The sequence below is a fragment of the Pristis pectinata genome, chromosome 9 (assembly GCF_009764475.1).
Source record: "Pristis pectinata isolate sPriPec2 chromosome 9, sPriPec2.1.pri, whole genome shotgun sequence".
Taxonomy (NCBI): domain Eukaryota; kingdom Metazoa; phylum Chordata; class Chondrichthyes; order Rhinopristiformes; family Pristidae; genus Pristis; species Pristis pectinata.
In genome coordinates, this window is record NC_067413.1 from 7,934,408 (window position 1) to 7,948,399 (window position 13,992).

Genomic DNA, 13,992 nt, shown 5'->3' on the forward strand with positions numbered 1-13,992 from the left:
TGTTGGAGATGAACTAAGTCTGGTTGGATTGTGAATTGTATCTGTGCTGGACCCAGTGCAGACCTCAGGAAGTGAAGTTACAAATCCCAGCAAGTCCAGTAATGAAACAGAGCCTTCCTTGAGTTCAAAACCAGAACCAAGCATTCTAGAGAACATCTGTATCAGGAAGGAGGAAGTGCTGGAGATATTGGAGCACATTAGGGTGGATAAGTACCCAGGGCCAGATGGGATCTATCTGAGGATACTAAGAGAAGCATGGGAGGAGATAGCTGGCACTCTGATTGAGAGTTTTGCATTTTCATTAACCACAGATGTGGTACCAGAAAATGGGAGGATAGCTAATGTTGTCCCCTTGTTCAAAAGGGGCAGTATGGATAAGCCTGCAAACTACAGGCCAGTGCACCTTACATCAGCGCTGGGAAAGTTTTTGGAGAAAATTCTGAAGGACAAGATTTATGTTCAATTGGAAAGAATGGGACTGATTAGGAGGAGCTGGGTCAGTTTTGAGCAGGAGAGATCATGTCTCACAAATCTCACTGAGTTTTTTGAGAAGGTAACCAAGGAGATGGATGAAGGAAGAGTGGTAGATGTTGTCTACGTGGACTTTAGTAAAGCTTTTGACAATTTTCCATGTGGTAGGCTGGTACAGAAGGTGAAGGCACAAGGGATCCAAGGGGTGTTGGGAATTGGATCCAAAATTGACTGGATGATAGGAGGAGGAAGGTAGTGGTGAATGGGTGTTTTTCAGACAGGAAACCTGTAACAAACTGTGCTGGGACCTTTGTTGTTTGTCATATAAAATGTCTTGGATGAGAATGCAGGGGAGTATCATTCGTAAGTTTGCAGACCACCCAATAAAAGGATATAGTGGGGCATAAATCAGCTGGAAAGCTGGACAGAGCAGTGGAAGAAGGAATTTAATCCAGACAAATGTGAGGTAATGCTTTTTAGGAGGTCAAATTCTGTTAGGACATTTTGACTAAATTGCAGGGACCTTAGGAACGTTGATGTACAGGGAAACCTTGGGGTACAACTCCATAGCTCCCTGAAAGTAGCAACACAGGTGGATAGGGTAGCGGATAAGGCAATGGGCGTGCTTGCCTTCATCAGCTGAGGCACTGGATACAAGAGTTGGAAATGTAATGTTGCAGCTTTACGAAATGTTGGTTAGACTGCACTTAGAGCATTGTGTACAATTCTGGTCACCACACTACAGGAAGGATGTGCTAGCAACAGAGAGAGTGCAGAAGAGCTTCACCAGGATATTGCCTGGAATGGAGGGCTGTAGATAAAAGGAGAGATTGGAGATGCTGGGTTTATTCTCACTAGAACATCGGAGGCTGAGGGGTGACCTTTATAAAGGTTTATAAATTTATTAGGGGCATAGATAGGATACATAGTCAGAATCTTTTTACCAGGGCAAGGGAGTCTAGATTTAGTGGGCGCAGGTTTAAGCTGAAAAGGGGATAAATTTAAAGAGGTTCTGAGGAGTAAGTGTTTCACAAAGTGGGTAATGGTTATATGGAACGAGGTAGTGGAGACAGAAACAATTACAATGTTTAAAAGGCATTGAGGCAGGTACTTGGAGAGGAAAGGCTTACGGGCCTCTGGGCAAATGGGATTAGCGTAGATCGGCAGCAGGGTCAACGTGGACCAGGGTGGGCTGCTGAGGGACTGTTTCTGTGCTGTACATTTCCATGATTCCATGATTCATTAACAAAACCAGAGGAGACCAGGAAGACCCACTGACTTTGTTCTTGTTCCAGGAGACTTTATCATCCAGCTGTTTTCCAGCATCGTGAACAGTAGGTCGGCCTTGCTAATTCTAGAGTTGACTTCTCTGTCTTTTATCAGCGTACTCCCTGCGTAAGTCAGCTCACTCTCTCTCTCACCTTCACAGGTGCTCACACACTACCTTGCTCACACACTCACTCACACACTCACTTTCATTCACTCACAGACTACCTCACTGCTTGCACACTCATTGTTTGCCACACATTCACTCTCGCACTACCCCACTGGCACATCATTTTCTCACATACCTACACACTACCTCACTCCTCACTCACACTCACACACCACCTGACTCACACACTTACTCTCTTCCTCACCCACACACTACTCCACTCACACTCGACCTTGATCACTTGTGCACCATTCCATGTGTCCCTTGCTCATGCATTCCTGCACATGAAGGTTAAGGTGATTAAGGCAGGCACGGTAGTGCAGCGGTTAGTGTAACGCAATTCCGGCCGCTGTCTGTAAGGAGTTTGTACGTTCTCCTCGTGTCTGCGTGGGTTTCCTCCGGGTGCTCTGGATTCCTTCCACATTCCAAAGACATACGGGTTGGGAAGTTGTGGGCGTGCTATGTTGGCGCCGGAAGTGTGGTGACACTTGCGGGCTGCCCCCCAGAACACTCTACGCAAAAGATGCATTTCACTGTGTGTTTCGATGTACATGTGACTAATAAAAATATCTTAATAGTGACAATTGAGATTACAAAACCCAGAGCAAACAGGTTCTCGAGACAGGAAGGCTTGTGACCAGAGGACCCACATTTAAGGAGATTGAGAAAAAGCTGAAAGGGGTGAAGTAGAGTATTTTTATTTAGCAGAGTGAGCTCTTATGATCTGCTGAAAGAGAGGTAAACAATACCTGCCAAGTGGATAGTCAGGAAAAAGAACTTTCAGAGCTATGGGAATAGAAATTGGCAAAGGGAGGGGATGTTGCAGCTGGAAAAGGTACAAGGATTTGAATCATTCAATCATTTCTTGGGGATGTTCAATGATTTGAGATACGCAGGTGCAGGGATAATAATCAATTAAAAATATCTGAAACAACTTGTAAAGCTAGAAATGAAAATAATTTGTACAGAAAAATATAAACTGTGTTGTTACCAAAATGGAGAAGCTGGCATTATAGCAACCATTTAAATCAGGCTGTGGAACTTGGGGGCTTGGGAAAGATCCCATTTCAATTTCAAGCCGTAATTTCCATATTTTACCCTGAAGCTGCTGTTTACCATGAGCAATTACAAAATGTCCAATGTAAGCAGGCATTCTAGCTGGAAAAGGGCTGTGTTGGCCTGAGGGGTGGTGCACTGTTTGCAAAAGGCACCTTTAACAACCTACCATGAGGCTTTCTTTACACAGAAGCAACTTCATTAACACAGACGATTCAGTGCATCCTTCCCTGGAACATGCCTTTTTATCTTATTCCTGGGTGACTCTCTATCTCCTTCTCCTTCATATAGAGTTGGTCATGGAGTTATACAGCACAGAAACAGGCCCTTTGGCCCAACTCATCCATGCCAACCAAGGTGCTTCCCCCAGCTAGTCCCATTTGCCTGTGTTGTCCCTCTGAACCTTTCCGATCCATGAACTCACCCAAGTGATTTTTAAACACTTTTAAAATACCTGCCTCCACCAATTCCTCTGGCAGCTTGTTCCATGTACCCACCACTGTCTGTACGAAAAACTAGCCCCTGAGGTCCCCTTTAAAACTTTCCCCCTCAGCTTAAACTTATGTCCTCTAGTTTTAGACTCCCCTACTTTGGGAAATAGACCATTACCATCCACCTTTTCTATGCCTCTTCTGATCTTACAACCTTTATAAATCTCAGCCTCCTTCGCTCCAGGGAGAACAGTCCCAGACTATCCAGTCTCTCCTCATAACTCTGTCCCCCAGTCCCGGCAACATCCTTGTGAATCTTTTCTGCACCGTCTCCAGCTAAATCACATCCTTCCTGTAGTGTGGTGACCAGAACTGCACTCAATATTCCAGGTGCAGTCTCACCAATGTCCTATACAGCTGAAACATGAAGTCCCAACTCTTGTATTCAGTGCCGATGAAGGCAAGCATGCCGTATACTTTTTGTTTACCCGTGCTGCCTCTTCCAGAAAACCATGTACTCTTCCAGAAAACTAAGTACTTGTACCCCGAGGTGTTTTTGTTCTACAACACTCCCCAGGGCTCTGTCAGTTACTGTGTAAGTCCTGCTCTGGTTTAACTTCCCAAAATACCACTTCACACACGTCCAAGTTAAATTCCATTTGCATTCTTCGGCCCACTTTCCCAGTTGATCTAAATCCCATTGTAACCTTCGACAATCTTCTTCACTGTTCCCCACACTACTAATTTAATGTTATCTGCAAACTTACAAACCATGCCTCCTACATTCTCATCGTAATCATTAAAAATACGATACACAACAGAGGACCCAGACTGATCCCTGTGGCACATCACTGGTCATAGGCCTCCAATTTGAAAACAACCCTCCACTACCACCCTCTGACTCCTTCCACCAAGCCAATTTTGTATTCAATTGGCCAGCTCATCCAGGATCCCATGTGATCTCACCTTCCACACCAGTCTACCACACAGACCTTTACCAAAATGTCTACTGCCCTGTTCTTGTCAATTCTCTTGGTCACCTCTTCAAAAAACTCAACTAAATTCATTAGACGTGATTTCCCACGCCCAAAGCCATGTTGACTGTCATAATCAGTCCTCAAAGTACTTGATTCTTCCTGAGACTTTCCCACCTGCATGTATGGTTGTACTGGGATTGAATAACGGTTCCTTGCGTCAACAGCTCTTGACCTCTGTTGACTCGTCCCATCACTTAACTACTATGCTGTCACATCAAAAGAGAGGATCAGAATTTATTTAGTGCTTTATGTGCTGCTGGGATTTCTCCACAGCCAGAGAAGTACATTGAGAAGTGGATTCTCTGTTCCGATGTTAACAGTGTCAGACACTTGAATAGGCAAGGCATGGAAGGATACAGTCCTAATGTGAGCAGATGCTGTTAGCGGGTTGGGACTTTTTCTCACTGGAACGTAGGAGAATGAGGGGTGATCTTACAGAGGTGTATAAAATCATGAGGGTCAATGCGCACAGTCTTTTTCCCAGAGTTGGGGAATCAAGAACCAAAGGGCATAAGTTTACGGTGAGAGGGGAGAGATTTAATAGTGACTTGAGGGGCAACTTTTTCACCCAGAGGTATGTGGAATGAGCTGTCAGAGGAAGTGGTTGAGGCAGTACGTTAACAACATTTAAAAGGCACTCAGACAAGTATATGGATAGGAAAGGTTTAGGGGGATATGGGCCAAATGCAGGAAAATGGGACTAGCTTAGATGGGAATCTTGGTTGGGATGGACCAGTTGGATCGAAGGGCCTGTTTCCGTGCTGTATGACTCAATGACTCTTGTGTGGCTACTCCCAAAAAAGGGTCAGCATGGACGTAGTGGGTAATCATTGTATGGACAGGAGGGTCTGATAAACTGAAAGGTAAAAATAACAAAATTGTCATATTTAATTTTAGGATGAACATTTTCCAGAATTATAGAGAATAATTTTTACATCATTGAATGGGTCAGCCTCTAAATGATACATGAGATTTAATGGTAATTATTCAAAATTGAATTGGATAAAGCCTCAGAGAAGAGAATTATGGGAAAAGTGGCGGACGAATGGGTCAAAGGGGATTCTCTTTTAAGAGTCAAAATGGGCTGAAAGGCCTTCTCCTCTGTCTAAGTGCAAACATGAACAAACTCTCTTCCTGGTGATGTTGGAAGCAATTGGTGACTGACGTCCACCACTTGGTCAGTTGTGACATCTTAAAAATAATGTAAATGTTTTAAAATAGAAGAGTTTTTAAATGTGAGCAGATTGGGAAGTGTTATGTCAGGGAAGCGCCATGGGTGACGGACCCTTGATGTGTGAGGAGCTTGAGGAGATTCGGTATGTCACCAAATTTCTATAGATGTACGGTGGAGAGCATTCTGACTGGTTGCATCACCGCCTGGTATGGAGGCTCCAACGTACAGGATCACAAGAGACTGCAGAGGGTTGTAGACTAAGCCAGCTTCGTCAGGGGCACAACCATCCCCACCATCGAGGACGTCTTAAAGAGGCGATGCCTCAAAAAGGCGGCATCCATCACTAAGGACCCTCACCATCCAGGACATGCCCAATTTTCATTACTACCATCAGGGAGGAGGTACAGGAGCCTGAAGACCCACACTCAATGATTTAGGAACAGCTACTTTCCCTCTGCCATCAGATTTCTGAATGGTCCATGAACCCATGAACACTACCTCGTTAGTCCTTTTTTTGCACTATTTATTTTGTAATTTATTGTAATTTTATGTCTTGCCCTGTACTGCTGCCGCAAAACAACAAATTTCACGACATACGTCAGTGATAATAAACCTGATTCTGATGTTACAGTCTCAAAATCATTCCAGGGTATCCGTTGGCGACTTTGGTTGAGGAGTAGGATTCAAAGTTATCCAGAGTTATCCACCAGATGGAGCTAGAGGTGACCAGAGAGCAGAATGACAAGAACGAGACTGAATCAATGAGAATTTTAATGCAAACGTTCAGCGTTTTTCTCAGCTCCATGAACTGAATGGAAATAAAAATTCGCAGTTTCTAAAATGAGCAAGTTCTCCCTCCTCCTCACTTTCCCCCCTTCCCTTTCTTCACCCCTACTCCAACAGAAGCAGTTGAATAACCGTCTCTGATAGATCGCCGACCACTGTCAAAGACTCATATCTGGACCTTGCTGCTGTTGGTGAAGCAAATGAAGAAAATGTTGGAAATATTCAGGCAGCATCTGTGGAGAGAGAAACAGGGTCAAGGTTTCAGGTTGATGACCCTGCAAGATCAATAATTCACCTTTTAGCGTCAGAGAGGTCCATTCAAGGGTCTGATAACAGCAGAACAGAAGCTGTCCTTGAGCCTGGTGGTTGGTGCTTTCAGGCTTTTGTACCTTCTGCCCAATGTGAGGTGGGGAGAATGTCCGGGGTGGGAGGGGTCCTGGATTATGTTGGTTGCTTTTCGCAGGCAGTGGGAAATGTAGACGGAGTCAATGGAGGGTAGGCTGGTTTTCGTGATGGGACTGGGCTGCGTTCACTACTCTCTGCAATTTCTTGCAGTTTTGAGCAGAGCAGTTGCCATACCAAGCTATAATGCCTCCTGATAGGATGCTTTCTGTGGTGCATCTGTAAAAATAGGCCAGAGTTATCAGGGACATGCCAAATTTCATTAGCCTGCTGAGGAAGTAGAAATGTCAGTGTGTTTTCTTGGGTATGGCATCAACGTGGTTTGACCAGGACAAATTGTTGTTGATATTTACATCAAGGAACTTGAAGCTCTCAACCATCTCCATCTCTGCATCGTTGATACTAGACAGGGGCGAGTACTTCACCCCGCTTCCTGAAGTCAATGACCGTTGTCCAATCTATCTCGTCATGGCCCTTGCACTTTACTTGTCTACCTGCACTGCATTTTCTCTGTAACTGTAACACTATATTCTGCATTCTGTTTTCTTTTTACAACCTTGATGTAGTTACGTATGGGATGAATCTGTTTGGATGACACACAGACAAAAGCTTTTCACTGTATCTCAGTACACGTGACAAAATAAACCAACAAATTTCAGATGGCAACGAGGAGTCATACAGGAGTGAGACAGATCAGTTGGTTGAGTGGTGTTGCAACAACCTCATACTCAATGTCAGCAAGAGCAAGGAACTGATTGTGGACTTCAGGAAGGGGAAGTCGGGAGAACACACACCAGTCCTCATTGAGGGGTCACGGTGGAAAGGGTGAGCAGCTTCAAGTTCCTGGGTGTCAACATCTCCGAGGATCTGTCCTGGGCCCCATACATTGATGCAATGGGAGATCAGGTGTGGGGACATGTTGTGGTGGGACGTAAGGTGTGGGGATGTGTTGTGGTGGGACATGGTGTGGGGACGTGTTGTGGTGGGACATCAGGTGTGCGGACGTGTTGTGGGACATGGTGTGGGGACGTGTTGTGGTGGGACATCAGGTGTGGGGACGTGTTGTGGGTGGGACATCAGGTGTGGGGACGTGTTGTTGTGGGACATCAGGTGTGGGGACGTGTTGTGGGTGGGACATCAGGTGTGGGGACGTGTTCTTGTGGGACATCAGGTGTGGGGACGTGTTGTGGGTGGGACATCAGGTTTGAGGACCTGTTGTGGTGGGACATGGTGTGGGGACGTGTTGTGATGGGACATCAGGTGTGGGGACGTGTTGTGGTGGGACATCAGGTGTGGGGACGTGTTGTGGGACATGGTGTGGGGACGTGTTGTGGTGGGACATCGGGTGTGGGGACGTGTTGTGGGTGGGACATCAGGTGTGGGGACGTGTTGTTGTGGGACATCAGGTGTGGGGACGTGTTGTGGGTGGGACATCAGGTGTGAGGACCTGTTGTGGTGGGACATGGTGTGGGGACGTGTTGTGATGGGACATCAGGTGTGGGGACGTGTTGTGGTGGGACATCAGGTGTGGGGACGTGTTGTGGGACATGGTGTGGGGACGTGTTGTGGTGGGACATCGGGTGTGGGGACGTGTTGTGGGTGGGACATCAGGTGTGGGGACGTGTTGTTGTGGGACATCAGGTGTGGGGACGTGTTGTGGGTGGGACATCAGGTGTGAGGACCTGTTGTGGTGGGACATGGTGTGGGGATGTGTTGTGATGGGACATCAGGTGTGGGGACCTGTTGTGGTGGGACATGGTGTGGGGACGTGTTGTGATGGGACATCAGGTGTGGGGACCTGTTGTGGGCAAAGTTTGACAAGGGAAGTACCAGTTGCCCAGGAGCCCTGTCAAATGCAGGGTTTGCGCTCCGCCTTGTAGCAACTCCACATACTCCAGACATCCTGCGGGGTGATATGTTTGAACTTATTTTTGCAGTCAGTGAGGAGCTGGCTCTTCTCACTAAGCTCCCTGTCTTTGGCTCCTTACAGACTTGGGGCTTGTCCTGTGTTTGTCAGGTACCTCGTCCTTTGTGTGTCCAAGGCTGGATAATTTAGAAGGCAGATTGGACTTGTGGTGATTGGAATTGGAATTGGTTTATTATTGTCACATGTACCATAGTATAGTGAAAAACCTGTCTTGCATACCGTTCATGCAGATCAATTCATTGCACAGTGCATTGAGGTAGGGCAAGGGACAATATCTTTCTTGTATAACTAAGAGGCATTCCATTGAATACAGACAGTTGTCAACCATACTTCACACTGTGCAATAATTCATTTCCCCAAATAGAGTTATAGAGTTATACAGCATGGAAACAGGCCAGGAAAACAACAAGGTGCTGGAGGAATTCAGCGGGTCAGCAGCATCCATGGAGAAAAGCAGATGGTCAACGTTTCAGGTCAGGACCCTTCTTCAGGACTGAAGATAGGAAAAGGGGAAGCCCAATATATAGGAGGGAAAAGCAGAGCAGTGATAGGTGGACAAAAGAGGGGAGGCAGGGTGGGCGCAGGGAGGTGATAGGTAGATGCAGGTAAGAGATAGGGATAGGCAGGTGCGGGGGAGGAGGGGAGAGCAGATCCACTGGGGGATGGTTCAGAGGTGTGGAGGCAGGTGGCATGAGGGGAGGGGAGGAGAGGAAAAGGAGAGAGAAGAAAATAAAATGGCGAGGAGAAAAAAGATAGGCAAGGAAAGGGAAGAAGAGGCAAGGTGGGGTGGGGGATGGTTTGATTTACTTAAATTGGGATAATTCAATATCCATGCCGTTAGGCTGTAAGGTCCCAAGACGGAAAATGAGGTGCTGTTCCTCCAGTTTGCGTTTTGGACTTCTTCTGGCAGTGGAGGAAACAGGCCCTTCGGCCCAAATGGTCCATGCTGACCAAGGTGCCCATCCAAGCTCATCCCAATTGCTAGAAGTGTTCACCAATTTCTGTCGAAGTTCTCTAGGAAGTCCATTGTGATCCTCTTCACAACTTAGCACATTTCGGAGTCTTGTCTCATCTGCAGATATTAGAATTATATCCACATTCGGCTTATTTGCAAATAAGAAAAAGAGCCGTGGTCCCATCACTGTCCTCTTGGTGGCACCATTGCTCCCTTCCCACCGATCTGAGAAATATTCCCTCATGGTTCCTCTACTTTATAAACCAGTCCCACATCCACAGTCTTGCTTCAGCCAGGGTGTTCAGTTTGTATCTACTGTTGCTCCTTCTGACATTTGCATTTCCGGTGGTGAAATGTTTCAAGACAATGATCCGGAATCAAATTAATCTGCACTTAAGTGCCGATGAGAGAGTCAGCACACTTATTGAAGGCAATTCATGTTTGAATTAAGGTGTTTGATAATGTAACATCGAGTCACACAGCATGGAAACAGGCCCTTTGGCCCACTGAGTCCGTGCTGCCCATCAAGCACTTACGCTATTTTGTTCTCCCCATATTCCTGTAGCGGTTAGCATGACGCTATTACAGCACCAGCGACCCGGGTTCAATTCCCGCCGCCGTCTGTAAGGAGTTTGTACGTTCTCCCCGTGTCTGCGTGGGTTTCCTCCGGGTGCTCCGGTTTCCTCCCACATTCCAAAGACGTACAGGTTAGGAAGTTGTGGGCACGCTATGTTGGCACCGGAAGCGTGGCGACACTTGCGAGCTGCCCCCAGAACACTCTACGCAAAAGATGCATTTCACTGTGTGTTTCAATGTACATGTGACTAATAAAGATATCGTGTCTTATCATATCAATAAACCCTAGATTCTACAACTCACCTACACAGTGGGTACGCAACAATGGCTAATTAACCTACTTACTCTACTCTTTGGGATGTAGGAGGAAACCAGAGCACCCAGGAGAAATCCACACAGGCACAGGGAGAACGTGTAAACTTCACACAGAGAGCACCCGATGCCAGGATTGAACCTGGGTCACTGGAGCTGTGAGGCAGTAGCTCTACTAGCTGCATCACTGTGCTGCCCAGGAGGTTGACATGGAGTTGTGTGTCCTTGGAACATCACCTCTTGTGTCATTTAATTGCTCTTGCTTTCCATTTTCTTTAGGTCTTTCCCTCTCTCCTTTCTGCTCCTCAATGTTTTACCCTGTCCTTGACAGATTGCTTATGTACACAACTGGCAAGTATGTGTGTCATATTAAGCAAACATCACTCTGGGTGGCAAGGACATGTCTTTAGTATCAAGGATGGTCGAACCACCAGAAACCATAGAGAGATACTGGTATTGGTACCGGTATGGGTATTGGTTTATTAATGTCACTTGTACCGAGGTACAGTGAAAAACTTGTCTTGCATACCAATCGTAGAGATCAATTCATTACACAGTGCGGTTACATTGGGTTAGTACAGAGTGCATTGATGTAGTACAGGTAAAAACAACAGTACAGGGTAAAGTGTCACAGCTATAGAGAAAGTACAGTGCAATAAGGTGCAAGGTCACAACAAGGCCCTTCAGCCCACTGAGTCTGTACCAACCATCAACCATCAATTTACATTAATCCTACATTAATACAGTTTTAAAATTCCCCTCACATTCTCATCAACTTACCCCGATATTCTAGATGAGAAACTCAGCAGGCCAGGCAGCATCCGTGGAGAAAAGCAGGTGGTCAATGTTTTGGGTCAGGACCCTCCTTCAGGACATGTCATTACCACTTTTCAACACACTTGGGGTAATTTACAGCAGCCAGCTGACCAACCAACCTGCATGTCTTTGGGATGTGGGAGGAAACTGGAGCACCCGAAGGAAACCCACGCGGTCACAGGGAGAGGATGCAAACTCCACACAGACAGTACCCGAGGTCAGGATCAAACCCGGGTCTCTGGCAGTGTGAGGTGGTGGCTCTACTAGCTGCGCCACTTGAAATGAGAGCTCTCTTCTCACAAGGGGACCAACCAACAGACCGAGGGCATGATTCAAATGCAAAAGGGACACAAAAGTACTCAGAGCTGACCAGAGTACCAGAGAAAAAATACTCAAAGAACCAGGTGGCAGTCAACAATTCCTAAAGGGATATTGATCAGCAAGAACATGCAACCCAACAAGCAGAGGTGATGTTTTCCATGAAGATTCAACCCTACAAGAAAATGCATGGAAGAGTTTATTTCCTGTAAGTTTAATGATATGCTTGTGGTACGTGGACTTGCACACTGGAAGATCAATAATTCTATTATCTGTTCTTTTGGATGGCTGCTTGAAGCAACAGCTGCAAATCTAGTTTAAACATAGACATCCAGTCCAGTGCTCTCAAAGGGAGGGTATCGTCAACCTTTAAGGAGGCACAGCATTGTTATACTGCCAGAGTTTGGTCAGGGTTACCACAGTTACGTTCTGCAGAATCAAGTATCTGTGGCAGCTGTGTCCCTGTTACATCTGATTTAGAAACATCCAGGTGGCAGCTCACAAATGGGAGACTTTACTCTTGATTCTGAAATTAGATCATTATTCCAGCGAAAAGGTGTGCTTGTGTGCTTATGCTTGTTCTTATGCTTGCATCTATGCATCTGCGTCTGTGTGTGTGTGTGTATCTGTGTGTGTATATCTGTGTGTGCGTTTGTGTCTGTGTATGTATATTTGTGTGAGTCTGTGTGTGTATGTATGTGTGCGTGTCTGTGTGTGTATGTGTGTGTATCTGTGTGGGTGACTGTGTGTGTGTGGGACTGTATGTGTGTATACTTGTGTATGTGTGTGTGTCTGTGTATGTGTGTGTATCTGTGTGGGTGACTGTGTGTGTAAGACTGTGTGTGTGTGGGACTGTATGTGTGTATACTTGTGTATGTGTGTGTGTCTGTGTATGTGTGTATATTTGTGTACGTGTGTGTCCTTCTAAGCTTCTTTCTTTCTAACACATTCCAGTTCTGATGAAATAAACTCTCTCTTTACCACATTTCCTGACCTGCTGAGTTTCCCAGTACTTTTAATTCTGATTTCCAACATCGGAAGTCTGATTCTGTTTCAATTCTTTCTTCATTGATCCTGCTCATGATCAGGAGACTGTGGAGTCCATTGCTCAGTGTGGTAGAGTCATAGAGTCACAGAGTCACAGAGACGTACTGCACGGAAACAGGCCCCTGGGCCACCTTGTCCACACCCACCATGGTGCCTAACTGAGCTAATATCATTTGCCTATGCGCTAAACATTTCCTATCGATGTACCTGCCCAAAGGATTTTTAAGATCTGTTATTGTATCCGGTTCTACCACTTCCTCGGAAACTTGTTCCGTATATCGGCCACCCTCGTTCTATATACGCACGACCATCACCAGGCTAATTCCTGGGATGAAAGGGTTGTCCTATGAAGAGAGGCTGGACAGTTTGGGTCTGTGTTCCTTGGGGTTTAGCGAGGGGGAACCTCATTCAAATGTATAAGATCTTAAGGGGGCTTGACAGCAGAGATGTTGAGGTGCTTCTAGTAGTGGGAGAGTCACAGACAATGGGACATAGTCACGAAATAAAGGGGTGGTCATTTAAAACTGAGGTGCATAGATATTTCTCAGAGGGTAGTGAATCTCTGGAACTCTCTGCCCCTGAGAGTGGTGGAGGCCGGATCATCGGATATAATTAAGGTGGAGATAGTTAAATATTTGAAAGATCCAGGAATTGAGGGAGATGGGGAACTGGCACAGAAGAGGAGTTGAGACCATCAGAGATCAGCCATGATCGTGTTGAATGGCAGGACAGGCTAGAGGGGCCAAGTCGCTTACTCCTGCTCCCGGCTTCCTGTGTTCTTGTGTAAAAAGATGCAGGACGAAAGGTCATGGTTACAATAAATCTATGCTTAAAATTGTTTTGAAAAGGAGCAGAAGAAACAGCTCAAGGTTTTTCAATTGCACAGCTGCTGTTATTTTGAAACATCTTTCTTTGAAGAAAATAAATAATACATGAGAATGAAACGCAGAGAGCCTGCCCGTCTGCTCTGGTCTGTTGCCAACTCCAACACTGAACTGGGAGGCTGTTCTCCCTGAAGTTGGCCACTGGGTGTCATTGAGATCATGTTCTACTCCCTCTGTCTGCTGGAGACTGAGCCTGTTTCAGGCAAATAATTAGGCCCTCCCTAATTTCGATGTTGTGGAAGTCGAAGATTCCCGAATTCCAGGCCTTGTCCTAACTTTACTCCTGGAAAGTCTTGCTGTATCTTTCAATTCTACCCCTTATTTCCATATCCCTCGACAATTGGGAACAGATTTTTATGAGTTTT